We start from the raw sequence: 27,387 nt of genomic DNA, 5'->3' as shown, positions 1-27,387 counted from the left end.
TAAATGATGCCCCTAATTCAACTAAGCTGGTATATCTACCTTGTGAGGAAATACATGAGAAACAATAATTCCTTCCGCCTGTAATGTAATTTTGTTGGGACTAATTTCATTTACTTCAACCATAATCACAGATCTAAATAAATTTCTAGGTAGGGGAGGTAACTCTTGTAGAGTTAGGTATGTTATCTCCCTTGAAAGGTTATCGATTAACACGAAAACGGAATTTAAAACATTGGGAATGAGCGAGAGGTTACAACACCTACAAGAGAACAGTATTTGAAATTTTGTTATTCTCTATTATTTTAATATTTTACTTTGGTTTGTTGTCGTTAGTCTAGCAAATTCCCTAGCAACCGATTCGTCTTTGAAGTTTTGTTACCTTTATAAGTTAATTTGTAATTATATCGTTTTCTATCTTTTTACCGATAAACACACACACACATACACATACACACACAGACAGACAGACACACACACACCAATGCACGCACGCATGCACGCGCACACACACACACACACACACACACACACACACACACACACACACACACACACACACACACTGAAGCGATAATTTCTGTTTGACTAGACACAAAACATATATTGGTGTTAGAACAATCTAGTGGTTTGTACCACAGTCACAGTTGCTGGCAAATTGATTCCCTATTGATACTGTTTAAAAAAATGTTCTGAAAATTTGACCTAAGGCTCTCGACCTTGCAATTTCGAATATGCGCTGGAGTCGGAGAATTGGTTTGTCCGATGTTTCGAGTGTTCTATTCTCTCCTTTATAGATGGTGCGCTGTCTCAAACTTTTAGGATATTATAAAATAATTTTTACTTCTATATTTTATCTTTATCTCTTACTTGTATCAGACATTATACTGCGGCCAGGCTGGAGTGTTGCATTGGAGAATTTTTAGCCGAATGAATAGAGCCCAGTACTTATTTAATTTTTAAACCCTGATGCTTATTCTATCCTCCCCTTCCGTCGAACCGCTAGGTGATGGCGAGATAAACACCGGTTGTCAAGCGGTGGTGCCGACAAACACAGACACAAAGACATACACATACATATATATATATATATGTGTGTGTGTGTGTGTGTGTGTGTGTGTGTGTGTGTGTGTGTGTGTGTGTGTGTGTGTCTGTGTGTGTGTGTGTCTGTGTGTGTGGAGTAGATGGACAGCCGACAACTGATGAAAGGTCGTTCTTTATGTTACTTGTCCTGTTTCCCATTTGTTTCTCTCGTTGTTTGCGTACTCATTTGTTTTCGTATTTCATGATGTTTACGATTTGTGACGTTCTGTAGCCATATATGCGTATATGTATGTATGTATGTACATATGTGTATGTATGCATGTATGTATGTATGTATGTATGTATGTATCTATCTATCTATCTATCTATCTATCTATCTATCTATCTATCTATCTATCTATATATATATATATATATATATATATATATATATATATATATATATATATATATATATATATATATATATATATGTCAGGCCATCCCATAAGTTCTGTCCGATTTTACTTCTTTTAAAATTGAATGAAATTTAATAGTATTTTAGAGTGTCTAATGGAATTAAAAATAATTTTTATGCATTTGTGTACATTTAAACTAGTTAAATATTATTTTACAGAATAATAGAATTAAAATTTCTTTGAGTAAAACCTTTCTAACATGGAAGTGTCCAAAGAGCATTTGAGGCACATAATGCTTTATGAGTACAAAAAATAGGAAACTCTGCAGCCGAAGCGACTCGAAACATACACTCAGTTTATGGGAAAGAATGCTTGAATGAAAGAACTTGCAGAAGATGGCTTGCAAAATTCAGAAGTGGAGATTTCAGCCTTTATGATAAGCTCATTGAGGTATTACTTGAAGAAAATCCTGCATTATCAGTTGAAGAATTGGCAATAAAGCTTAGTTCAAACCATACAACTATTCATCGTCATCTTCAACAACTTCGAAAGGCTCCTAAACTTAGAAAATTGGTGCCTCATGAATTGTCCGAAAGCAACCACAAATCCCGAGTTGACATCTGCTCTTCTCTCTCTTCTCGCGAACTCATTTCGCACGTTTTGGATAGACTTGTGACTGGTGACGAAAAATGGATCTTCTATCGAAATGTTAAACGTCGTAAACAGTGGCTTGGTAAAAGGGAAAAAGCTCAACCACCACCGAGAAGGGAACTTCATGGGAAAAAGCTTCTTCTCTCTATCTGGTGGGATTGCAAAGGAGTAATTCACTTAGAATGGTTACCACCTAATGCAACAATCAATGCTCAAGTCTACTGTCAGCAATTAGAGCATTTGAACCAAGCTTTGAAGAAAAAAAAGACTCGCTTTAGTGAATCGAGAAAGAGTGATGTTCCACCAGGACAATGCACGACCCCAGACTGCAAAGATCACAGAAGATCAAAGAGCTTGGTTCGGAAAAAATTCCTCATCCACCTTATTCTCCCGACCCTGCTCCTTCAGACTACCATTTGTTTCATAGTTTACAGAATCATTTGGGGGACATAACTTTTGCAAGCCAGGAGGAGGTTGAAACTGACATTTCAAAGTTCTTCGCTTTGAAAGCAAATGAGTTTTACATTGATGGGATTAAAAAGCTTGTAAATAGATGAAAGGAAGTCATAGATAATCAGGGAAAGTACATTGATGATTAAATTTCAATTAAACATAACATTTGATCAATTGTTTTCTTTATTCAAAATTCGGACAGAACTTAAGGGATGACCTGATATATTATTCATATTATTATTTGATTGAACGCCACGCATCCATTTCCAAGTAAGTTTATCTTAATATTTTTGATGCGACTCTAGCCTTTACTGTTCTCTCCCCCTATCGTTTTCTCTCTCAACCTTTCTCTAATTCCTTATTTATCCCCTTCACCGTTCTCTCTCTCTCTCTCTCTATCTCTCTCTCTCTCTCTCGTTGTTCACACGTGACCATCGTCCATCTTTCTTTTCCTCAGTTGATCATATTTTTTTTCCTTCAGGGCTATTGTAGAGACTCTATGTATCCTATCTGTCTCTCTCTTCTTCCTTTTCTTTTGTCAAAGCGTTCGCTACTTTACCTTCACCTGGTCTAGCGACCCTCCATGCTTGTTTTCGTTTGGTTTCCTTGTATGTGTCCACTATCCTGTTTTTGTTACCAACTTTGACCATCCGCAAATCTCAATTTTATATTGGTTTTTGCGGGAGCAACTGCCTTTATATTGTCGTTCAATGCTCAAAATGAGGTGTAGATGGACAGCCAACAACTGATGAAGGGTCGTTATTTATGTTACTTGTCCTGTTTCCCATTTGTTCCTCTCGTTGTTTGCGTTGTCAACTCATTTGTTTTCATATTTCATGTTGTTTACGGATTGTGACGTCCTGTGCCCAATTATGCGTGTTATATATATATATATATATATATATATATATATATAGTGTAAACAGCATATGGTTATGAAGTTTATTTCACAACCTCAAGTTTGCCCGTGTGCATTGTCTTACAAGAATTTTATATATACATTTGTGACTCAGCGCATTCGACACACGTCTTGCATGATTTCATTTTACTAATGTTCTAGAGCAGTTCGATTCCCACCTCTACCAAAGCCTACAGGAACACCACTTCAGCGTTCGTGTTTTTGTTTTTCATTTCCCCTCTATGATACTTTCGTTTGAATTCTCCTACAGTGAGTTGGAATACACTATAAACTAATGGCTGCTACATTGGTATACGATCAATGTGTCATGAAACTGCGATCTACACTTTATATTGCGATCTACAACAATAATAAGTGTATTATATTGCAATCTGCAACAGTAATAAATGTATAAACGATAAAATTAGTAAACTTGTTTCAAATTTGCTTCATTCTAATTTCTTTTTAATAATAGATGTATAAAATGTATACAAATTTTAATTATCTATTTTTTACTTTTCTAGCTGATGTTGATTCCATTCGCCCCTTCCTTCGATTCGCTCATAAAATTAGTAAACTTGTTTTATATCTGCTTTATTCTAATTTTTGGAGTGACTGTGTGGTAAGTAGATTGCTTACCAACCACATGGTTCCAGGTTCATTCCTACTGCGTGGCACCTTGGGCTAGTGTCTTCCACTATAGCTTCGGTCCGACCAAAGCCTTGTGCGTGGATTTGGTAGACGGAAACTGAAAGAAGCCCGATGGTGGTGTGTTTACGTTCCCGTAACTTAGCGGTTCGGCAAAAGAGACCGATAGAATAAGTCCTGGGGTCGATTTGCTCGACTAAAGGCGGTGCTCCAGCAAGGCCGCAGTCAAATGACTGAAACAAGTAAATGAGTAAAAGAGTAAAAGAGTAAATGTATAAAAATATAAAGTAGAATTTGACTCTTGTAGATCACATACCAAAGTAGCATCAATTAATGCTTAAGTTATAATGATTATTTGTTTTTATGTTTATAATCTTCGGGATTCAATGATTGAATTCCAAATGTCAAGACAGTCACACTATTTGAAAATAAAAATTACCATATTTTATAGCGGCAGATGCATATTTGTCCAAAAGAAAAACGGGGGAAAAACTCCAAAATCTACCCTTTTATCGTATGTGCGAGGTTAAGTGTATGTTACATGCTTTCGTGTGCTTAAAACTTCTTTCCTGAATATGCGCTGTTTAAATTAGGGCGTATCTGATATGTACATGTGTCTTTTATGCCATCAAATACGGTAATATATTGGTTTCAAATTTTGGCACAATGCCAGCAAATTCAGGGGAGAGAGTAAGTCGATTACATCGACTCCGTATGAAACTGGTACCTATGTTATCGATCCCGAAAGAGATGAAAGGCAAAGTGGACCTCGGTGGAACTTGAACTCAGAACGTAAAGATGGACGAAATGTCGCTAAGCATTTTGCTCGCCGTGTAAACTATACTGTCAGCTCGCCGCCTTAAACAAGGTAATCTACTTTAAATCATGTTAATCTAGACGAGGCAGCTGTTAAAACAATTCGGAAAAAATAATCAATAAAAAAATACCAACAACAACAACAACAAAAGGTGAAGAAATAAAAGTCCAAACCAGTATAGTTAATGGGGATAATAAATACGATTTATTGCATTTATCATTCCCATTTCACTATAAAATTGTTTAAATTTTGTCTGCGTGCTTTTTAATTAGTATCTTTAAAAACATCCCTCAATTTACACGACTTCCATTTACCCAGTAACTCGCAGAACCTATCAATCAATCTGCAGTAGAAACTGAGGAACCTTACCTACCTACCTACCTACCTACTTACCTACCTACCTACCTACCTCCATACCTACCTACCTACCTACACACATGCATACATCCATACATACACACATACAATAAATAGTAAGTTAATAATGACAGCTCGAATGATCTTCTGTTAAAAATGGCGCCTTATAGTATGCACAGACTCATATCTATGGTTAAGAAGTTTATTTCGTAACCACCTGGTTTTGAGTTCAGCCTCACAGTGGTTTCTAGCATAACCTCAGTCCGCCCGACGCTGTTTAAGTAAATGTTGTATAGGGAAAGTGTGTGGAAGTTCCTAGTATACACACAGGCATACATGCACACACACAGACACTCATATGCACACCTATATACACAGAGACTCTCTCTCTTTCTCTCTCTCTCACACATGCTTGTGTTTTCATGCGTCTTTGTATTTCTCTCTCGCCGTTTTACTGTTTCACAACTAGTGTTGGATTTCTTTACGCCACGAAGGTTAGTGGTTCGGCAATAAGAGAGTTAATAGATTAAGTACTAAGTTCGATATGATCAATCTACGCATTCAAGGCAATGTCTAGTATCTACAGTCCAACGAATACCATTCTCATATGGCTAAAGTTCAGAAGTGATAGAAGAGCAATTTACTCTCAAATTCGTATATAAATAATCCATTCCATTCAAAGTTTCACTTAATCGGTTTTCACTCCATGGGATACCTCAAGCCCTTACACAGATATTGTTGCAAATAAATGTGGACACTTTCTCGGCCCTTGCATTGGAACATTGAAGATATGAGAATAAAAGGAAAAGAGGGCTGCATAGCACTCAGCTGGTACGCGTTTCTATTTATCAGATTGGAGCAACGTGAACTGAATAAGCTTACTAAAATTTATTCAGAGATTAAGCCCGCAAAGTTACGTTGACAGTAATATAAATATCCTTTCCGTTGGGTATTTGTACATATCTATGTGTACACACACACACACATGTATATATATATATATATATATATATATATATATATATATATATATATATATATATCGAAGGTCGATTGTTATGGCCGATCAGAGACTGACCATTGATTTCACACCTATAAAGCATTTAGCAGTATAGGCGACTTTTTAGGTTTAAATGACCGGAGGTATATAACTTCTCTACAACTGGAGGAAAGAAAACGTGATGGTCAGTTAATTTTGTGGACAAAAATTTAAACAAATAAAACCATAGTGGTACAGTTTTGTGTTTGTGTGTGATTTAAGGCTGCCAAAAAGAATGGGTTCTGTTTTGTCGAGGCAAGGTATAAAGGAAAGCAAATGCCTGCTGAAGTAGGGGCGATAAAAAAGAAGAGAGAGAGAGAGAGAGAGAGAGAGAGAGAGAGAGAGAGAGAGAGAGAGAGAGAGAAAGAGAGAGAGAGAGAGAGAGAGAGAGAAAGAGAGAGAGAGAGAGAGAGAGAGAGAAGTAATGAGAGGGAGGAAAGAGTGAAGTGAAACAAACTACACATGGTTACCGACTGCAGCAGACTGAAAGAGAAATGGAATAAAACAATGTGGCTGTCTTATGATCTCTTGTTTGTTCAAATAAAACAAGCAACAGCCGGTGCCTCTTAAACATGAAGCTCTGAATATGGTTATCTCATTTTTTTTTTTTACTTTGAACGTACACCCTGAGAATGCCAAAAAGGCGTTGGATTTATTCCTAGTAGTCTTGTTATATATACGAGATATTTTAAATAAATGAGCTTGGTTATACATATTTGACGATCTCGGGTATTATTAGTAAAAAAGGTGATAGCGAATTTGGTAAGTGCTGTTTTAGTTTGTCATTTTGTAGACAGGTTTTAGGCGATTGATCTAGTGTTGGAGGAGTTGAGCAAAGTTTTGTTTAGGCGTTTGTTGTAGAGAACGGTGCAAAAATGTGATATCGATATCATCTAACTCTGAGGCTGCATGTATGATTTGTAGTAGTGTAAGAAGTTCGTGTACGCATAGGTTAAAAAGAATGTGTGTTGGGATAATAATGACGTACGTATTAACGTAACTAATGTGATGAACATAATCGTTTTATTATTCGACACTATACTCGTATATACCATACGGAAGAGAGACAAACACTATTAAACTACTTAATTCAATTCAATAAATCAAAATAATAAAAGAAAAAAAGGAAAAATAGTTATGTTTGCATATACAAAGTGGCCCAGAAGTCACAGAGAGGGTCTAAAAGTTTAATAAATTTGCTTTAATTAAATTTTTTTATACGTAATTCACAAAATGTGACTCTTAATGTACACACGCACACACGCACACACACACACGCACGCACACACACACACACACACACACACACACACACACACAGACTGTATGTGGTGCTAAAATGATCGTAAATGTAAAACAAATGAATTATTAACCCCCTTGTGACTTTTGGGTCACCCTATATTTTTAGCTTTTGTTTGGCAAAAGTTTGAAAAGATTGAAAGTTGGAATTTGTTCATTGCTTTTCTCATGTCACTCAAAAGATAAGGACCAAAGCCGTAAATTAGGTAGATGGTATATATCTTCAACTGTGTGTGTGTGTGTGTGTGTTCATTAGTGACTAATTAGAAAAAGTGTTACGTAAGTTAATTGTTTTTGCTATTGGTTAGCTCGTTACTTGAAGTTGTTATTGTGATAAGTGATGTGGTTTGGACGTTCTTACAGTTGTTAATTACTTTGTGTAGTGTTTTACAGTTTGTTTAACTGTTAACACTGGATATACGTCCTTGCTAGTTTTTTGCTTTTTGTCTATTTTATTTGTTTTTGTTGTATTTAGTTACTTGATATAGGTTATGTGGCAGAGGTCTTTTTGGTTTGATGTTGTGTCTTGTTTTTTTTCTTCTTCTATCAAACTGGTTATCTGAGCTGTGCATTTGAATTTGTATTTCTAGATTTTTCTTGTGCTATACGTTTTTTGGAAGTATCTACATTTACGTTGAAACTATGTATTGAAGCACCTATATTGGTGATTGTGATGATGACTTCTGTGAAACTTCTTTATGCTTTTTGGTGGAAAAGCCTTGTTTCTTTTTTAGCTTCTGCAAATTGTTTTTGTTTCTGCTACTGATGTGTGTGCATGTTGTAATGATGATGACAGACAGGTGGTGGAAGAAGAATATAGGTAAGATTGTTTGCCAGCTGCGTGGGTTAGAATGTGATGTAGCCATAAAAATGAGGAATACAACTGGATACAGCTGAAAGTCAATGTTCAAACGTGGCAGCCGTCAGGGAAACTAAGAATTGCGACACTTAGACTCCCGGACTTCTAGGTTTATGGTTTATTCGGTTACACGGTTCATATGAGTTAGCATTTTATATTTTCTAGTGTAAAGGCTTAAATCTGGAGATATTAGTGGTATGTTAGGAGTCTAACTAATTTAATATCGGTGTTTATGCAAGAGTAACAATAGAACGGTCTCTTGGATCTGCTGGTTATTCATTGGTGGAAGTGAGTGGACAAGTCCTCTTTAAGTATCTGTAACTACCATGGACATTGAAAGTAGTGCGATGGTACCGTGTGACAGAGGCAGTTATCACAGTCAGCATCATCGCAAACACCACCGGTAAAAGCAGCAGTAGCACCACTGTCTCCTTACACCACTGTCACCACTGTCTCCTTTGTCGACTACAAAAACCACCAGCACTATAACTCCCAAGATAAAAAGAAGCGAACAGCATCGTCAACAATCCCCGCAGCCACCTCAACTAAAACACCAACAACGACGACGAAGACGACGACATCATCATCATCATCATCATCATCATCATCATCACCAGCAGCAGCAGCAGCAGCAACGGCAGCAGCAGCAACGGTAGCACCAGCACCAGCAGCACCAGCAGCAACAAGAGCGACACATACCACCTTCTTAACTACAGCTATTACCAACGTAATGTTGAAGGAATACACACAATAATGCAGCAATACCATACAAACCAAAGATGGGGATGCAACAATGAATCTCTTCTGAAAACGGCAACCGGTAAACGTTTGGTGTCGATAATGCCAGAACTGTGTAGAGATCTACAGGAAACATTTCACGAATATGTGGAATGTTTCTGACAAACAAGAGACAGCACCATATTGCAGGGACTTTTGAAAGCACTTGAAGACAGGACACTTCAGTAGTTTTTCGATGTAAGTGGCTTTTCTTGTGCATATTTTCTAAGACAACATGACCATATTTGCATTTGTTGTGTGAATGGACGTGACACGAGGCCGGCTTGGGAAAAAGATTAGTTACTCGATTTCAGGTCACTAGACATAGATGCGCTCATATCAATTAGGATTTCAGAAACACATGCATCTTCGATGACTACATACACTGGAATTTGACGAGAATGATCTTGTGTAAATGGTGGCGGTTGCCTTGAAGCGAAGGATATAAAATAAAATCAACTCAAAACACGCAGGCGGAGTTGTCAAACCAAAAGCTAAGGGGTAACCCTTCAAAACTGGGACGTCGAATCAAGCGAAGATCACGAATAGGCGCCAGGCATAAAAGATGTAGATAAATGGTCGCAAGCTTCCACCACTCGGGTTACGCGGTTGTTAGAATTTCCACTTTAGTATAGTGTAAACCAGTAGAGGTAATGATGACAGTGTTTTCAGGGAAATTCTAGGTGTTGACTTGACTCAACTGGCTAGTCTATGTGGGACTCTTTTATTTGTTTCAGTCATTTGAGTGCGGCCATGCTGGAGCACCGCCTTTAGTCGAGCAACTCGACCCCAGAACTTATTCTTTGTAATCCTACAACTTATTCTATCGTTCTCTTTTGCCGAACCGCTAGGTTACAGAGACGGCAACACACCAGCATCGGTTATCAAGCGATGGTGGGGGTACAAACACAGATACTCACTTACATGTATACGACGGGCTTCTTTCAGTTTTCTTCTACCAAATCCACTCACAAGGCTTTGGTTGCCCCGAAGTTATAGTAGAAGACACCTGCACAAGGTTCCACGCAGTGGGACTGAACCCGGAACCATGTGGTTTGTGAACAAGCTACTTACCACACAGCTACTCCTGCTTCACATAGCTATCATAAATCTCTAGTTAGGCAGTATTCCTTGGGTTATTACCATTAGCCTGGTCAGTCTGAAACGTGTGCAGAATGACGAAACTGTTCTGCATTCACTCATTTAATGTCAAGACATTGCTGGTTTGTGGGTGATTGCTGAGCAGCGAGTGTCACGGTTAGGTCGGATCTCACATTAAACCAAGCCCATTGTGATAACAGTTTGGGCGGGGAAGGTCAGTGGGTGTTCCTGTATTTGCTAGTTGTGGTAAAAGAGATTGTGTGATGGACACAAATGAAAGGACCAAAGACGAACACTTTTCCTTCAGCCGTGCTGTAATCACTTCATGTTATTCTTGGAGAAAAAAGCGAAAGTGAAAACGGAGGTGTTGTCCCACACTATAGTTGTTGAATTTCGAATGAAAGTGGCTAACACAACACAAGTGAATAAGACAACTTTTGGAATACTGCTTCAGGCTGGAGCATAACAGCTGAAAGGTGAAACATACTTTTTGATAATCAGTAAAATACTAGATTTGGGGCGTGGCTCCTTAAATGCCCGTAGGTGGCACTCTATGTCGTCGAAGCCTCTAGAACACATTTATATAAAATATATACAGTCTTGCAGTTTTTTCTTTTTTCAATCATCTTCTTTCAATGTAAACACTACATTTTGTAAATTGCACTAGTAATTTTTCTTTCATCCCTCACCCTTTCGGTACATAAAAGAAACTATTATTATTATTATTATTATTATTATTATTATTATTATTATTATTATTATTATTATTATTATTATTATTATTTTTATTATTATTATTATTATTATTATTATCATTATTATTATTATCATCATTACTGTTATTGTTGTTGCTGTCTTGACATCTTTTCTGTTGATTTTTTTATTTGTAATGCATAAGAAGAAATATGAATAAATGAATAATTTAGTCACTTCATGTCAGCGCGATAAAAAACGTTAATTCCCTGACTGCTTCCTTACCAGAGTAACCTCGTGAATATTAAATCTAAAGCATACAGAAGGAGTGAGAGATAATAGGAACTGTAGTATGTGTATATATATATCTTTCCCTGTTAAAGTTAGTGGCATACGTGAAGTGAAATAGCAACAAAAGGGTTACAAATTTTTTCATCGGCTGTTCCTATTGCACCACATCTCTCATATGCATGCGCGCGAGCGCATGCGCACACATACGCACAAACACACACACAGACTCATACACGCACATAAGCATGCGCACACAATCATACACACACACACACACACACACACACACACACACGCATGCAGAGAATCGCATGCATATACAAACAGGCACTCAAACAAATGGCAGCCTGTTGATGTATACCTTACTAAAAAAATCAATATATAAAGAATACATGCACATATACATACACACTCATATGTATTCGTCTATCAGCCTACACACACACACATGCACACACGAACACTTACACACACACACACACACACACACACACATACACACACACACACACACACATATATTGGCTCTTATTCTATGGACCCCGAACTGATGAAAGGGGAAATTGACAAATTGACCTCACTGGGATTTGAACGTAAGATGAGTTTGCCTTCGCACAACTGCATTTATGTATGTGTCTTCATTTAAATGAATCTGTCTGTCTGTCTCACAATCTCGATATATATATATATATATATATATATATATATATATATATATATATATATCAACAATTACTGTAAACAAAATAAAAGTACGTGGCGTTCCGTCAAATTATAAGTTAAAAAACATAAGTGTGCAAACAAACGCGACCTTCTGTATCTGTTTTCTGCTTGTTTGTGTATCTATTATATGTTTTATAGCACACGTACACACACACACACACACACACACACACACACACACACACACACACACACACACACACACACACACACATGTTGTAGCTGTTGTTGTCTGCATCAGACTGCAGACGCCTTAAGTTTGAAGTGGGTTTGTTTCTGTCCAATCGAACAGTTGGAGTTCTATTCATCGAACGATTATAGACTAATAAAAGTACTAGATTCCACGTGAACTCGACCACACAATTCCTACACCACGAACGAGGTGTGCATATATATATATATATATATATATATATATATATATATATATATATATATATATATATATATATATATATATATATACATACATATAGTTCAAATTTATAGAAAAACAAAGACGAAGACAAGTATAGGGAAAACAAGCAAGTGTAATAGTTTGACGCTCGGGAAAAATGGAAAAGTCTTTTACGTTTCAAGCCTACACTCTTCGACAGAAAGGAATAAGAGGAAATAAACAGAGTGAGAATGAAAAAAAATGAGTTCGAATGATATTGACAGTGATTTCGAAGTTTCGATCAGCTAAGTCATCATCCGACAGTCCAATGATGACCTAGCTCTCAATAGTGTTCCTGTTTAAGAAAATTAAATTTGTACTTTACGAAATGTATTGAGTAATCCTCCAGTTAAATGCACAACTGTCTTATACAATCGTCCATCTTTCGTTCTGAGTTCGAATTTCGCCGTGATTGGCTGTAGTTTACGGCTTTTCGCGGTGATACATTTAGTGCCAGTTCAACACTGGGGTCGATGTAATTAATTAGTTCCTCTTCGGAAATTGCTGACTTTGTGCTTATAGTGGAAAGGATCATAACATAGAAATAAACATTTACTTACATACATACATACATATAATATATACACACATGTATATACATACACACATACAACGCATATATATATATATATATATATATATATATATATATATATATATATACGTATGTGTTTATATGTGTATCTACGTGCATACATACATATATATATGTGTGTGTGTGTCTATATGCATATACATGTATATATACATATGTATGTATATATATATATATATATATATATATATATATATATATATATATATATAGCATACGTGCATACATACACACACATGCACACACGTGCGCGCTCACACACAAACGTGTGCACAGTGTGTGTGTGTATTCGTATGTTATTAGCTACGATATGCTCGAGGCAGACATATTCCCAACTATACCTATCTGTCGAAACTGATACAAATAATAGACACACACGCGCACACATGCACACACACACACAGACACACACACACACATACGCATATACATTTTCATTCATTTATATAGAGATATACACACAAATACACACCCTGTGTATATTTATCTCTATCCCTGTATAGTATTGGCTATATATACATATACATATATATATATATATATATATATATATATATATATATATATATATATATATATAAACACATAGACACAGATATTATTGATCGTTACTATATTCACTGGAAGACATATAACATTCCTTGCATGATCGCTCGGAGAAGATCAGCCGCAAACGTGACTCTAAATAAAACGTGTGAAATAGTTCCTTATAGTAAGCTACAAAGAAACCGTATAAAAGTTGTGCATCACTTTGAAAAGCAAAATTACTATTCTCAGTATTGTTTTGAGATATTTGAACATTTGTCAAGTTATATACTTAGAAACAATAATGTTGTAAACTTTAGTTAACATCCCGTATTTTTCTGAATGGTTTACGTGTAATGAAAACGTGTGGGAAAAAATGTCTTTCTTACATTTAATGTCACTTGTTAAAAAGTATACATACACAGGTGTATACGTACGTATACAGGCATACATACATACATACATACATTCATACATACATAAATACATACATACTTACCTACATACATACATACATACATACATATATATATATATATATATATGTAAGTAAACAAGTATGTAGTCGTAGGAGTGGCTGTGTGGTAAGTAGCTTGCTTACCAGCCACATGGTTCCGGGTTCAGTCCCACTGCGTGGGACAAGTGTCTTCTACTATAGCCTCGGGCCGACCAAAACCTTGTGAGTGGATTTGGTAGACGGAAACTGAAAGAAGCCCGTCGTATATATGTATATATATATATGTATGTATGTGTATATGTTTGCCTGTCTGTGTTTGTCCCCCCAACATCGCTTGACAACCGATGCTGGTGTGTTTACGTCCCCGTAACTTAGCGGTTCGCGATAGAATAAGTACTAGGCTTCCAAAGAATAAGTCCTGGGGTCGATTTGTTCGACTAAAGGTGGTGCTCCAGCATGGCCACAGTCAAGTGACTGAAATAAATAAAAGAGTAAAAGAGTAAAATATGTATATGTGTGTATGCGCACATACAAACACACGTTATACAATTGCGCACGTATATACACACTTTACATTTTGTATTAGAACATGGTGTGCTTACAATTTACTCGATCTGCTACTAATAGCAGCCAAACCAGCATTAAGTCACACTATGCCATAATAATGGTTTCAAAGTTTGGCACAGAACCAGCAGTTTTTAAGGCGATAGGGTTGTCGATTACATCGAATCGAGTACTTGAATGGTACTCATTTTATCGACTCCCATGTGATAAAAAGCAAAGTCGACCTTGGTGAAATTTGAACGCAGAACGTAAAGACGGACGAAATACTGCTAAGCATTTTTCCCGACGTGCTAATGATTCTGTCCGATCGCTACCTTACACCGTACCATAATAATCCTTTCTGCTATAGGCACAAGGTTTGAAATTTGAGAGTGGCTAGTCGATTGCATCGCCGCTAAGCATTTCGCCCGGCGTGCTAACGATTTTGCCAGCTCACCGCCTTTGAGGACTGGAGCGACGTGAAATAAACTATCTTGCTCAAGGACACTACGCATCACCAGGAATTGATCTCACAACCTTACGATCGTAAGCTGAGTATCCTAACCACTAAGCCACGCGCCTTCACACACAGTACCATAATAATGAAAGTAAAAAGTACCTCATTAGATTATGTTGTCCTAAATATCTACAACAACAGCAATAACAACTATGACAAAAACCATATCAGGTCCAGTTTGAGTTGAAACAAGATTATATTAAAACGCGGTAAGAAATACTCTTTTACTTATTTCTGCTTTAGATACTCAGGTATACCCCACGTTATGTAACGATTGTATTTAAAAAAATCTTGCCATAAGGTTGAATTCTGTTACATGAAACCTATTTTCCTATTGACTTCAATGTGTTAAATGGAGACGTATTCCGAGAGAATCTTTTCGAGAAGATAAGAGTAATACAACCACTTTTGAGTATGGAAGTAATATTTAAGCACATTCAATAGATTATGTATATATAGCAACATCTGGAGAGAAATACATTAACGAATAAATAATAATACAGTAGTAAAAGATGTTGACTGCTGTATGATGTAAGGTGGAGCAATGGGAGTAACTGGAAGGGAGAACGGTACTATGTCATGTTCTATCGCTTCTGTCGTCATCGTTGTCGTCGCAGCAGTAATAGGAGTCGTAGTTGGAGTCGACGTCATCGTTGTCGACGTCGTCGTCATCATCATCATCATCATCATCATCATCATCATCATCATCATCATCATCATCATAATCCTCCTCCTCGTCATCATTTGGTTTAAAGGTGAAGAACTGAGCCAATGTTGTTTGGAGTTTATGGTACACCATTGCTTTGTTCGATTCACTGTAGGATCTGCACACCACGGGAAATATTTACATGTCGTTCATGATTTGGATTCTTATTTGCAAAATTTGAAAAACTTGCCTCTAAAACTGCCAGCTATTTGTAATCAACTGAAGTGGAGTCGGTAGAACTTCTTCTCTATTCTCTATTTACCCATTTCTGCATTCCATATTCTAAGTCCTCTTACCTCAATGAATCGGGTACGTTTTGAACTCGCGTTGTTTGAAAGATGTTTCCGTAGTCAAAGAGAACAGCAATTAGTATACTCACGTTCGAAACTGCCGGAGGGTGCTATAAATGACTATATTAGTTATTGTTTTGACTTTCGCTGTTCTCATGCGTGTGGCGACATATTATCAGTTTGGTTGACATCAGCAAGCATCAGCACATAATTTCTTTGTTGTTTTCTGTAAACAAGAGGCAATATTCTTCTTTATATTCCTTGATCTTGTGTATCTTCCACTGATATGGCATAACTAAATCGAAACGCTGTTGTGCCTCAATGTACCCTTACTTCAATGAACCGGCTGTGTTGTACATCAACATCGTCTAAAAGGAGTTGTTTTCTGAGGAGAGAATACCACAGCGAGTTGCGTATTCATGACTGAACGTATTAAGAATGAATGAGTATGTACATCATCATGTGCATACACAGAGAAAAACAAACACAGACAGACAGACATACACACATATACACACACACACGTAAATTCATACACATACACATACTCTTATGTACTTTGTTCTATTGCTCATATTTGTTCCACCATTCCTCATCCCTCTCTCTCACGCACACACACACACACACACACACACACATCACATGTAACTGACCGAATCGTTAGATCTGTCGAATTGATACTCCCATTCTTCATTCAACGATACTTAGATCTTGTTGTATATCTACATTTATGGTTAAGTTCACTTAATTCTGTCCTGTATGTAGCGGAAGCACGTATAATTAAGAAATGTTAAACTTACGTTTGTTAAAATGTTTCCTCTGAATATGAAGAAGTTAATAGGAACCCATTCAAATGTATTCTCTGCAATTTCTCTCACTGGTTTATCTTGATGTTAATCTATGCCATCAAATTTAATGTATTATACGACTTACACAAACTTTGTTTGCAATAGTTTATGCACAATTCTCAGAGTGAAAGTTAAATGCCAAATATTTATTTCCTTAACTTTTATCTTCTGAAAATACCAAAATTGCACATTAATAATTTATGAAGAAAGTGCTAAGATGATTTATAACCCTTGCATAATATTACATAATCTGCGGCTAGCTTCTAATCCATGTAGATGTCGTGTACCATGGCAGGCCAAGAGGTTAAGTCATAAATCAGCTTAAAATTTGGAAAAAGAATATAAAAAGAATTTTGACATATCATATAGTACTAACTATAATTGACATCAATTATATCCAATAGAAACTAAATATAATGGCAGACATCATGACAAATGCCCTTCGAATATTTTCCGCGTATTATATTTCAACATCGACTCTATTCATTAACATTATTCGTTCAAGAAGTCGTGCATTGTTATAGAAGCTAAACTAGCATAAATGGAAAATAAAATGATGCTGAAAAGGAAAATTATAACAAAATTCTTGTTTATTAAGGGATTCACCTATCCATGAATAAAATAAATAAATATTTGTGGAAAATGGGTACGTTCCTTGTCGATATAATGCTCTCGAAACTGGTTCTATTACTGTTTGTAAAATTTCCTTCTATATGCCCATAAAAATTCATGGCTATATTAGACGTTTTCCCTCTCTGACTGTGCGTTTGAAAGGTCATACGCGTATGTTGCTATGTTCATATACGCATAACTTATACGCCATGCATATGATTATCATATACCATTTTTCTATATTCCTGTGTGAGGAAATATATCAGAATAAGTTTGGAAGTTTTAGCATGCACTTACCAGCCTGGTGTTGAGGAAAAGATAATTTCGGCAGACTTCAGTAGATATGGAATCAGAGCTTTCTGTATTCTATAAACCCATATTCCACATTGTTTTTGCTGTGCCAGTACTACTATCGATACTTGGTATATCAGACAGAATACTTGAAAAAATCTGCAGCTTGGACATCAAGACTAGGAAGAACTAGCCACGATTAGTACAGTCCACACCACAGTGTCACAGGATCTATGTTAAATGGAGAGTTGGAGGTAGTGACATTAAAGACGTACAGACAGCTTTTGAATGCTGCATTGTGCCACTAAGACAATTTCAACCGAAGAGCAAAGTAAGAAACGATTCCACGAGTGACATCGATAAGGAAAGTAACAATGAAATAGATAAGGTAAAGAACGCCTGAACATGTATTTCGAGCGTACATAGTGCGAGGTATAGTCAAAAAGTATCTGAGCTTCGGCCAAAACAAAAGTAATATTTAAAAACTCAACATTTTGATTTAGTCGCCTTGGGAGTCTACACTTCTGACAGCGTTCCTACCACTGTTGGAAATATTTCTGGAAATCACCTTTTAGGATGCTGTTGAGCTGTGTCGTCAAGTTTTGCTTAACATCTGCTGTTGACTCAAATCTTCTCTCTCTGAGTGTTGTTTTTTTTTCTTGAGCTTTGGGAATAGCCAAAAGTCATACGGAGTCAAGTCTGGGGAGTAGGAAGCCTGATGAACAAGTGGTGTGTTTTGCTTGGCGAGAAATCCTTGGGCGGAATGAGCGGGTGCGTTGTCATGGTACAGTTTCCAGTTCTTTGCTGCCTAAAGGTCGAGTCGTTTTCACCGCACAGCTTCATGAAGGCGACGAAGGACCCTCAGGTAGTATTTCGTCGTTTCTACTTGTCGATGGTCTGCTGCAAGGTGGCTCACTGTCCACTGAGGTGCGGCTATCTTTGAACCTGTTGTACTACACTTTTATTAGTGTTCTTCCTTATATCATCATCTCCAAAGATGACTTCTCGATAGTCTGGGATTGCGTATCACCAAGGTTTTGGCAGAGTTTGATATAGTATCGTTGCTCAATACATTCGGTCATCTTGACTCAAAAAGAAAAATCGTACAGCACATTCTTCACGCCTGTACTCAACGCGTCAATACGGGCGACTGGCGTAACCTACAGGTACGAAAAGTTTTGCGCTTACACTGAAAGGAGGTGGCCCATGCGGATTTGACTACATCTCATATGATAATTACTCATTATGCCAGCAAAAATAATGTATGGTTACATATTCCACAAACTAGAGAATAGAAATAATATTGACAAGATGGGTAGCCTCTTCTGAGCCAGCGATAAATTATTTCACCAAGAAGGTTACGAATCTGCTATCCAGGAACATGAGAGAGCTACTAAATATTTGATTAGCAAGAGAGAAAAGGATTCCCCTAGACCTTTACGTAGAGGCAGAATATATCGATTGTACCATATCAACATGGAAGATATATATCCATACCATCAAAAGCTGTCAAAAAGTACGCATAATGATACTACCTTCCCATGAATAATGCAATACGCATAAAGGATTGTCTTGACCATACCAAAAGCAAAACAGAACCAGTGTATATACAATAGAGAATATTGGTGGAACATTCCAATAAAAACAGCAGTTCGGTCTCAGCACAATAGGCCTGATATTGTGATATCGGATAGGGAACAAAACCACACCTTCTTGTAGTAATCAGCAGGAAAAAAGATGTGGAAATAATCTGTCAAAAAATTTAACTACAGAGAACTAATTAAAAATTTAAAGCTCATATAATCAGGTTATAAAATTTCATTTGTATATATTATCCTCATCATACGTGTTTACGGAAACATATCACATCTAGATAACCCAAGCTTAGGTGCATAAATGACACGATCCAAGAAATAGCTTTCAGGCCAAGAACACACATGCAATAAAAAATCCTAGAATTGATATTGTTCTCCAAAAAAGTACAGAGAAAACTTTTAAGCACTTCATAAATACACTCAATTAAAGGTATATTGAACATTTATTCTCCGGCTGATGTTCTTCGGCAAAACATACGCACTGTTATATATACCCACACGCTCATACATATAATAAACTGTAATGAAACACACACACGTGTGTACTAACTTGGTGAGGAAACCCATTAAACAAAATTTATCCACGCGCATAGTCACACCAACCAATTCAGATAACTACAAATCCTAAGTGCTCTCTTGGCTTAAGCAAACGAAGTTTACCAGTTTGTGAGAGTGAGTGACTTGAATTCTTAGAAGGGAAAAAATTAAATAAATCCCGAAGAAATACACACACACACACACACACACACACACACATACACCAACACACACACACACACACAGTTTTCGTTTCCTCCCAGTTTCTTTGTTTTTCATACAAGTCTCAATGACATTAAGCACGGATACAGCTGAAACAGGGAAATATGTGTATTGATGTGTATGTATTCTTTTATTCTGTTACTTGTTTCAGCCATTTGACTGTGGCCATGCTGGAGCACCGCCTTTAGTCGAACAAAATCGACCCCGCGACTTATTCTTCGCAAGCCTAGTACTTATTCTATCGGTCTCTTTTGCCGAACCACTAAGTTGCGAGGACGTGAACATACCAACAACGGTTGTCAAGCGTTGGTGGACACACACACACACACACACACACACACACACACACACACACACACACACACACACACACACACACACACACACACACAAACACACACGTACCCGCGCATGTATACGGTTGCATGTATAAGTATGTATTATGAATACAATTATTCCAAATTCTTCCACTAAAGAAAACGGTGAGTTCAACTTTCAATAAATCCTACAAGTCTCTTCATATGATCTTTGATGCTACACATGTATATTTAGAATGGCGAAAAACTTTATCAATACTCGGCTGTGAACGTAAGCGAAATTTCACAAATAACCAAGCAAAACAGATTTTTAGAATTCTTCTTTTCATCTAGGGGAGCTATGGCTGAGTGCCAGAAAATTATTTGCCAATTTAAATAAAAGGAATATTCGATCAGTTTCGACTGGTCCTCAGAGAAGAAAGACAGTTTGCGGAAACATATCACATCTAGATAACCCAAGTTTAGGTGCATGAATGACACGATACCCCGATCCAAGAAAAAGTTTTCAGGCCAAGAACACACATACAATAATACACTGACAATATGATTTATATAAATAATTCATGAAAAGATATAACGCATAATTTTCGGCACGAATGCAATAGAAAATAACTGATGTATCCAGGAAATAAATACTAACATCAAATACATCTCTATTTGGGGGTTAACATTAACAAACTCAAATGAGACAATTGATTTTTCGATAAAGTTTATGAATCAGTAATGTCATTTAAAGTTATCTTCTCACTAAATTTCAAAGTTTCTGTCCTTGTGCCATGAAAAAAAAAAAATCTGCTTTTGGAATGGAATAAAAATATCCGTGAAATTTCACTGCAGTTGAAGTCAATAGAAAATTATAGTAGTGTATATTATTATTCTGCGAACTACTTTAAAGCCATGTGATATAACGCTACCATGTACAATGCGCCGAAATACAACTTCAATTCTTTCATCAGCTCTTATTTGAGAGAATTATTGAAAGAATAAAATTTAGATACAATGATAAAGGATAGCTAGTCATCATAGGTCACATATCGGAAAAGTAACACGGGAGCTTGTATGATAACAATCTCTGAATCTGTGACTACACTAGTAGCTATACAGCTAGAACGGCACCTGCGGATTACTACTGTCCTTTATATCCATTTACTGTTGAGCTAAACATCGCTTTGACAAAAATTATGGGCTGCATTTATCCCACTGGCACAAAATCAAAGCAAAAACAGTGGTAGAAGCAAATTAGTATATCTGTTTGAAAGTCCATGAAAGAAATGCTACTAAACTTGCAAAATGTTTAGTAAGCCTTACGAGTTTATGTTACCAGTGAATGTGATTTTGAATCATTATGAAAAACACAGCGGTTTAAAAAGAGTTTTTTACTTTTCATGTTTCAATTGGACTGGCTTCTAATTTATTATACTCTCTTTCTCTCACTCTCCACATACAGACACGCACACATATACAGACTCACACACAAACACACAAGAGAATGTATATACAAATCAAAAACAGGAATTTCATAAGTTAAAACCACATATATACAGATGCATATTTGTGTGTAGAACGAGAGAACGTGTAAGCTTGTTATATAAAAAAGTCAAAGAAATAGATAGATAGGTTGGTAGATAGATAGATAGATAGATAGAGAGAGAGAGAGAGAGAGAGAGAGAGAGAGAGAGAGAGAAAGAGAGAGAGAAAGAAAGAAAGAGAGAAGAGAAAGAGAAAGAGAGAACAGAAAGAGAGAGGTTGGGAATGAGATGGATAAAGGATGAGAGATTCGTAACTCGATTTTATCAGTTGTACTTATTGTATGTTGGATTTATTAAATTAAGATTTTGTTTCTTTCATATGTTCTCCATTTTCAGTTTATAATTTATTTTTCATCATTTGAGCCATGAACTTGGTGGCTAAAGCTATATAGACATAGATGGAATTCAGAAACGTAACAAATATAATAGTTGCATCTGATATTGAATTTCAGACGCTGATATTGCTATTGCAATACCAGTTGTTGGTAGTGTAGCAATGTCGCACCGCCGATCATTTTGATTTCCTGGCTATTATTTATTTCTTCCTACGTCTGGTTCTCTACCTCGGGGATATTAGAAACTTATTCTCGCTTTCCCCTTGGCTATAGCTGTCTTCACTCCCCACTGTTATTTTCTTTAACTGAAATACGTCTGTAGATATATGTTAGACATCTCTCTGTCTCTATTAACTACGGAATTGATCTTACACAAGCGGGAATTATTTTCTAAGCTACGTTATTGCCAAATTATTGCTGTATACGATGTGCTGATAGTTTACTCACGTACTAGACTTTCACGAATGTTTAAAGTCTTTACACACACTAGCAATAAACTTATTTGAACTATATTGTAACAAGATTTTGAATATTCTAATTCCACAGGCTTTTTTTTTATTGTGTTGTGCTTGTTGAGATAAAAATAATGGGAACATTTCGTCGTATTTACTTAAGAGTGATTTCTTTTTAATTTAAAATATGGATAGTCGAAAAATTATGAAGTTAATTGTGAAGTTACCGGCTGCAATCAATAGATATCGAAAGGAGAAAGAAAAGAACATTTTGAGTGAAAGAGGGAACAAAAAAGAAATGATACTTAGTAGGAAATAAAACAAAATGCTAAGAAGAAATTAAAACTATTCTTTTTCTTTTGGTATTTTAATTTCGTATCCATGTCTTAGTATGTTATTGTGGAGGATTTTCGCTATAAATACGCTTTGCTTTTAATCCAGTAAATACTAGTACTTTATTAATATAGTTGTCAGTACCATTGAAAAACTCATTATAAGATGATAAGTTAAATGTTCTACTAAAATCTATGGGTTGGAAGCCTATATGAATATGGGAGATGTTTTCCTGAGAGATAATTCTTCGGCGCCGAGTTCCAGGGACCACTTTGCCCCCATTTCGTCACAAGAAATGCAATGTATTAGTGATTAGCCCACTGGAAACTATTAAGACGTTATCCTTCACCACTTGCAATTTAGAATAAAAATGTAATAATCATTTATTTAACCATATTCAGTAGACACTCAGTTGTATTAAAACTGATTTTTCCTCCAGTAAAGTTACTCAAAATATATTATGTCTTTGTTTCTTAACATTGAGTTTCAAACTAATATGGCGAAATGCGACTATATTTTCTCATCAAGACAATGGCTGTTGATATATATCTAATATAATATAATTTAGATATATTTCAAGGTCCAGTTCAATCACTAATTTATTGTAAGGAGTATTGAAAATGTTAAATCTAATTCGTCGACAGCTTCTATGTTGTTTGATCGTACAATATTGAGTTAATATAATTCCTGGAAATGATAAAGACACAGTAATCCATGGTTTTGAGACTACAAACACTTGGTATTAATGTAAAAGATCTTAGTGACACGAGGATATCTTCAGAAATTTAGCTTCATTGAAGTGAAAGATCTTCAGAATCATATACCATCTTTATAGGCATAATTCGTACATGTTTCTCGCCTATCACAATTGAAATATATTGATTTTCAAGTCAGTAGATTACAATCTCAGAATCTGTAACTACACAAGTAACGAAAGAAATGCAGTAGAGATTATTATATTCTTATGGTGACTGTGAAGAAATATTTATTCTGCGACTCGGTAATTGAAGAATATGCTTCTACTCAAAAGCAATATAAAACTGATCTTCTAGACAATAACAATTCATTGTGAAGGTGAACTTCAAAGCCTAATGCTTAGATGTGAGTATTATACCTAAAGAAATCTATACACATAAGCAAATAAAATAGAATAGAATGATAGATAAGCACAAGATAGGCTCACCAATTTTAAACAACAGGAAAATAAAATTTGGATTCTAATCAACATAGGTATACACAAAAGAAAGTACATATACGTAAATACTTAAACGCACACACACGCACGCACACACACACACACACATACACACACACACAAAGGAATACAAACATAGATATACGTACACTCGCTCTCGCATACACAAATATGCACACGCACACATGTACACTCACATATACAACGGATATATTTGTATTCCGTGTTGAAAGTATATTTTGACAGAAATTGGAAACAGTAATACCTGTAGAAAGAAGGCTCATAATGTATCAAAAGACAAAATGACCAAAACTATATTGAAAGGTGAATACAGTAATACGGCGTTCCGAATACTAGAGACATCTTAAAAACTTCAAACACAAATCTCTGAGATCTACTACGCAATTAATGCTTAGTCGTATAATGGGGTAACAATAGTCAATGCTTTCTCAGCCGGTTTACTACTTACAGAAGAGTCATCCTTGGCAGTAGAGGAAAGGATGATTCCTCAAAGGTTGGCTGAGGAAAGTATGCTTCCCGAAAGGTTGGTCTCATTTATCATGAGATCAAAAACATCAGCTGATGTTTGGGAGGTGACGATCTTGCTTGATGTATGAAGATATCCTTCGCACTTTCGATGATGGTCTCACAAAATTAAGGATTGCCAAATGTCTGAATTTTTCCAAACATTGTAGGTCATATTCTTTGCCTGAATTTCTGCGCCATAAATTTGAGTTAACCCCCTGTGGAAATTCGGTTTATGAGTTTTTCTTGTGCGGATGATGTGTAGAAAAACATTTTAAAGTGAATGGCTTTAGTATTTATCGTAATTGTTTCTGATAAACTAAACATAAAGAACATATACTAGCACAAATAATTAACCTAGGCCTGGCGCAGCACTGACCAGTCAAATGATATGATGAGTCTTCCGGGAATAGTTAGGCGTTTTATCGCTGCTTCTTGGGTAGTCGCGAAAGGACGTGATCGGACAATTTGTAGTTCAATGCCGATACAGGGATGTCTTGACAGAGGTTCGATGCGAAGGCGAGAAATAGACCAGGCACCTTTGGACTTTCCATATATCAGTCAGTTTTTAGTAGTAGGTGAAATTAACGAGCTTATTGTTTGTTGATGGCAGAAGCTTCGGTTTTTGCATCAGTAGCTCTTGTATGTGATGAGTATTAGAACCAAGAAGAGTCTGCGTTGATGTCACCGATGAATTCGGAGGAGGCCTCGGTACAGGAAAAGATATAGTAGTGTATTCTGTCTCGTCAAAAATTTAGACTCTCAGAATTTATAATAATTTATTGTAGTGCTGAAATACTTAAATAAAATCAATCTGAAAATAAGCAATTTTATTAATTTTTTTTTTAGTCAAATGAAATAAAGAAATAACAAGCAAAAACATATTAGCAAAATTCTGGTTTAGACTTTTAAATTCGATTAAATATATTTGTTGATATCCTGTCATTGGGTACAAATCTTCATATACTTTTAGACATATCGAAATAATGTCGTTGAATGCAGATAACAAATATTAATTTATTTTTCTTTCTTTCATTGAAATTAGATTTCCAGACATTCTGTTTTTTTGTTCATTTTTTTTCTGGGTATTAACATTTTGAAAAGCTTCAATACGGAATTCTCGTTCTGGACGAGAACACAAATCGTTTAGCTAAGCTTACACAAAAGAGTGATTTATCTCAGTGACTATTTAGGTACATGGTTTTGCTTTTCCTATCTTGATTTTGTGGTTTGAGGTTGATCTGTTCCATATAAAAGCACAGACTCTCATTAAAATCACTAATGGAAAAAATTCGTGCCGAATCATTCAATAAAAAGTTACAGTGAATTTGTAACATTTTCAAAATAAACTGTGGGCAAATAAAATTATCATGCTGGAATAAGTTCTCTATATGCAAAAATACAGAATGTGTGTGTGTGTGTGTGTGTGTGTGTGTGTGTGTACGTGCATCTGTGTGTACCTGTGTGTGAGTATGTAATGTACCTATGCGCATGTGTGCGTATGCATATGTGTGTGCGTATGTGTGTTTAAAATGTGTGTGTGTGTGTGTATATATATATATATATATATATACACACACATAGTCACATGCATATATGTACATTTACATGTGTGTATATGTATATGTACCATCCACATATATGTAAGGAATCTGTGTGCGTGTATGCATATATATATATGTGTGTGTGTATATATATACATATAAATGTATGCGTATGTAGTTTTATATATGAACATACATACCTATATATAAATGAACATGTTTGCTTATATATATATATATATATATATATATATATGTCTAAGTATATGCACACGCATACACACATACAATAGGTGTTAAAGTCACTTAATGTGATGTATGCGATTATTTCGGTTCTAAGAAATCCTTTTTTTGTTTTTGATAGACAATGGCCTGCGATCAACACCAAAACCGTTCTGACATGGATAGCATGACAAGGATAATAAATTGTTGACAGTGAAGAAACCTCAGTGTTTGTAATTTGCGCTGGTCGATGTCCAATAAATATTGCCTTTTTTTGACACATTGTTTTTGACGTTTATATGCGAGGCCTTAATACAACCTTTTCTATACTATCAGTTGCAAATAGACGCAGCAACCTGCAAAAACGTGAATATAATGAACCAGTGCTACCATTCCAGAAAAAATAGTGACAGGAAAGAAAATCACCGAGAAAAAAACTGGCACTGAAAGAAAATGTTATAAATGACTGATTTAATGTTTCTGTTTTGTTCTGTTTTTTTAAAAATATATTCCCTAAAACGTGACTTTTTTCATATACGGATAACGCTATTATATGAATTGAGTTTTCATTCTGTGCAAGCCATGTATAGTCCGTTGATAAGAGACTCATATTTTTGTTTCACTACAGTAAATACTATTTATAGTAATTAGATAAACTGTAAATTTATTCCCTAACGTACTTTGCATTTAGAAAATCACTAGTTAAGCTTTAAAGC

The 27,387-nt window shown here is 35.9% G+C and overlaps 1 long non-coding RNA gene across 1 annotated transcript; it reads left to right on the top strand.

Annotated features, from left to right (window-relative positions):
• The first annotated feature begins 203 nt into the window (after window positions 1–203).
• LOC128249824 (uncharacterized) lies at window positions 204–27,150 on the top strand. Its single transcript, XR_008265951.2, has 2 exons — window positions 204–272; window positions 26,814–27,150. It is a non-coding gene; the product is annotated as an uncharacterized LOC128249824 (long non-coding RNA).
• Window positions 27,151–27,387: the final 237 nt, after the last annotated feature.

This window comes from Octopus bimaculoides, chromosome 1 (genome assembly GCF_046866305.1).
Source record: "Octopus bimaculoides isolate indiv1 chromosome 1, ASM4686630v1, whole genome shotgun sequence".
Lineage (NCBI taxonomy): Eukaryota > Metazoa > Mollusca > Cephalopoda > Octopoda > Octopodidae > Octopus > Octopus bimaculoides.
Note: the sequence above shows the minus strand (reverse complement) of the source record. Positions and strands in the feature narration are given on the sequence as shown.